The 3,958-nt window shown below is 41.9% G+C and overlaps 1 long non-coding RNA gene across 1 annotated transcript; it reads left to right on the top strand.

Moving 5' to 3' along the window:
* The first annotated feature begins 1,739 nt into the window (after positions 1 to 1,739).
* Positions 1,740 to 3,565, top strand: LOC119733748. Its single transcript, XR_005271963.1, has 3 exons — positions 1,740 to 2,254; positions 3,049 to 3,198; positions 3,398 to 3,565. It is a non-coding gene; the product is annotated as an uncharacterized LOC119733748 (long non-coding RNA).
* Positions 3,566 to 3,958: the final 393 nt, after the last annotated feature.

Below are 3,958 nucleotides of genomic sequence, written 5' to 3'. Positions count from 1 at the left end.
TTGGCAGTAATGTTGCACCACTTGGGAAAGTTGGACAGCAGCTGACGGCTCATCTTCTAAAACAATGCATGGATGGTGGAAAAACAGTGCGATTGTCAACCAAAGGAGCAGTAAGTATTGTTTGACAAACCTAGATATAATTTACTTAACAGGGGCGGATCCAATCATTTTGCAGGGGGGGGGGGGGGAAGGGGGTTGGTATGTTATATTCATATTAGTTTGATTATAGTGAACAGTCAGACTTCTAGGTCAGGTAACGTGCACCTTGTACAGAAAAACCAAACATTTTTGCCCACATACATGTAAACAGTAAACATTACCTTGTTATTTCATGCACTGCCAGGCAATGTGTGTTGAGCATATCCCCACTGCCAACAAACCAAGCACTGACGTCACCAAGCGGACCATCCAGCGCCGTACAAAACACTTGAGGGAGCACCTCTCTGACATAAGCGCTGGACAGTCTGATGTGCAGCTAGGGCAACTCATCCAGAGAGCCTCCAGGAAATCACTGCAACATCTTCTTGACAGGCTGCAGATGAAAACACACATTCCTGCAATAAATGAGCTGGCACTCAAAGCAGACTTGGGATTGTCTTGGGCTGGACTAAGAGAGCTTAAGTTGTAAGATTCAATTTTGAAAGTATAAACAAAATCTCATGGCAGAGTGTTGCGTAATTACAAACATAGGAGAAACCATTTTTATTCTGTAATTAATTTTGTGTAAAGTGATTGATGTTTTAATAATGTGAATGTCACATTTTGTAATTTTACTATTTAGGTGGCTTCGCCAGTACAACATAAACTTGGCTAAGCCTCTGTTGCCCAAGAATAAATCGAGGGGGACAGACTGCCTTTTCTGTGCACAGAGCAGACAGGACTTGTCAGCAAACCGGCAGCCTGTGTCTACATAGCTGACCTCCAATCATACATACTTGACCTGCTGGAGGAATGTGACAGGTGCATGAACATGTGCTTTACATTATTAACACAACCACGTGCACAGGCACAAAACAATTAACAAAAATAATGATAAAAAAGTTTAGTTTGTTATATAATAATAATAATAAAACTAAGCATTGCAAGTTTCGCTGTCATGTATCAAATCAAGTTGTACTAAGTACACGTATTAGTTCTGCAGATATAAATAAAACAAGTGACCGTATATGATTGAAATTGTCTTTTGCAGATCTGGGAGATTGCACTGGCATCCAGGTCAACCACAGGATGAGCTATGGCTCAAACTTGGTGGCGATAAGGGTGGTGGGTCATTCCAGTTTATGCTTGAGGTAGCCAACACCAAATGCCCCAATTCCAAGAGAAATACTATTGTCTTGTGCGCCTTCGAATCTACTGACACAGCAGTGAACCTCCATATGGCCCTTGACAGATACAAGACGGACATAGAATCACTATCAAAGATGACATGGAGGTAACAATTTATATCTTGTTTTCACAGAAATATTTATTTTAAACCATATAAAAACTTAAACGTATGATGATTTCATTTTGTTTTACTGTACAGGGGAAAGAAACTCATGATTTTCCTTTTTGGCGATTATGAGTTTTTGTCTAGAATGATGGGGATATCTGGTGCAAGTGGTAAGTAGTATTGGTCCACCTTGACTTTGAACAAACATGCCTTCAAGTTTGATTTGTTAACAGTATGATTTATCAGGAAGAATAATACTCACCACGGCTAGCCAATAACTGTTGTATTTGTCTTCAAAGGACGCCATCCTTGCATCTGGTGCCATGTAACAAGTGCTGAGATGGCAGTGGACAAATCAGATCGTCAAGCATGTACAGCCAGGAGCCTTGAAACTCTCCACAGGGATCACGAGCACTTCCTTGCTGCAGGAGGGTCCATTAAGAAGGCCAAACTCTTCAACAATGCAGTAGATGAGCCCTTCTTTTCAATCCCCATCTCTCAGGTATTTGGAAAGTTTAAATTGCTTATGAACACTCCATGTAATGTAATCAATTTGTTATTTAAGTATTCTTTACTGTAGTTTTCTTCATAGTGCATAATAGTTACACTGTCTAACACATTATTTGTCAGGTATGCCCACCTACGCTCCATATCAGTTTGGGCATCTGGTTCAAGCTGTATACTTTGTTTGAGGACGAATGTAGAGTTCTAGGGGAGGAGATAGCAGAAGATCTGGCAATGGCAAATGGAGATGCTGCTAAGTTTGGAGAGGGTCCCTTTCCGTTGCACATCGCTAAACTGTCCGAGGTACATGCTGCTAAGGTCATAGCCCCATAATGTGGCCAGTTTACTGGACTGCCTCCGTAAACATAGGCCACACGTCCGCCATCTTGGAATCTGACTCGCCGAAATTTTGAAAGTGATTTCCACATTGCGACTTCAAACCCAGTTCATTTATGCTTTAAAAATACACTTACCCTCTTAATAACAAAATTAGAACCTGCTGCCAGTGTCAGTTGCCCAGCTGCTGCGTAATTTACGACATTTTCTGGACCATTCTTGGCAACTTGCATGACTTGGTCCAACCGTGGAGCTATCTCCATGGTCCAACTGAACAATGCCCTCGCGCAGATCGTTCACCTGTCAATCACGCGTGCAGGACGCACGCCGCAGGCCCAGTGGTAGTCTGGTTCCCAGACCAAAAGATTCTGACTATTCCTGATCCTAGGAATAGTCAGAATCTTTTGGTCTGGGAACCGGACTACCACTGGGCCTGCGGCGTGCGTCCTGCACGCGTGATTGACAGGTGAACGATCTGCGCGAGGGCATTGTTCAGTTGGACCATGGAGATAGCTCCACGGTTGGACCAAGTTGCCAAGAATGGTCCAGAAAATGTCGTAAATTACGCAGCAGCTGGGCAACTGACACTGGCAGCAGGTTCTAATTTTGTTATTAAGAGGGTAAGTGTATTTTTAAAGCATAAATGAACTGGGTTTGAAGTCGCAATGTGGAAATCACTTTCAAAATTTCGGCGAGTCAGATTCCAAGATGGCGGACGTGTGGCCTATGTTTACGGAGGCAGTCCAGTAAACTGGCCACATTATGGGGCTACTAAGGTCAGAGCAAGGGAAATCCAAGCATAATTAACAGACCTTCATGAGCAGCTTGCCACGATTGCCGTCCTCAATGACAACATCGATGCCTCAGACGTTGTAGATGGCGCAACCGCTCAACTGAACAATCTCACTGAGGAACTGAGACGACAGGTGAAAATTTATTATTGTTTAAAAATGTCTTGCAGCTTTTGGGGGGATAGACCTAATCTGAGAATTATGTTTTGAGAACCATGTGACACAAGTCACATAGTTATAGATGTTATAGTAAGTAAAAATGCCATGAGCATCAATTAAAATATTGTAAATAGTTCTTACCAGACACTACTCTAACTTCATGTTGTCACTACAGGACTTACTTGCCAACACCAAAGTGGAGAAGCTGCGGGACCAACGCAACCCCTTGTTGAATAGGCTGGACCAGACCCTGCAAGAAATCAAAGTTCGGCGCCAGGCCTATTATTCCAACACTTTTGTTGGGAACCACGTTCACAAGTGTCTAAAGGTAATAATGATTGAAGCTCATTAAAAAAAAATGTGTTTTGATTTACATTAATGATATGAACTAGATTTACTGTTAATTGAATAATATACATGTACCGTGTACATGATGGTTTTTTTCACTTAGGAAATGAACATTGAAAAAATAACACAGGCTGTAATACTGGATGTGGTGAAACTTTGTCGGGCTAAACTACAAAAGGCCAGCGCCCTAGTCAACAAGTATTCCACCGTGTTTTCATTGTTTGCCAAATGCCACAGCTTATACAACAAGGTAGAACACTTTGATGACAATGAAATCGCAGAACTTGGTGAGTTTATAATTTATCTTGCCAAATTACAATAATTTGTAACAGAAAGGGCCAATATCTCGGAAACCTTAATGTGCGTTTTCACGAAGAGCCACTTATCT

The sequence above is a fragment of the Patiria miniata genome, unplaced genomic scaffold (genome assembly GCF_015706575.1).
Source record: "Patiria miniata isolate m_02_andy unplaced genomic scaffold, ASM1570657v1 HiC_scaffold_26, whole genome shotgun sequence".
Lineage (NCBI taxonomy): Eukaryota > Metazoa > Echinodermata > Asteroidea > Valvatida > Asterinidae > Patiria > Patiria miniata.
The sequence above is the reverse complement of the archived record's forward strand: the minus strand, read 5'-3'. Positions and strand labels throughout refer to the sequence as shown.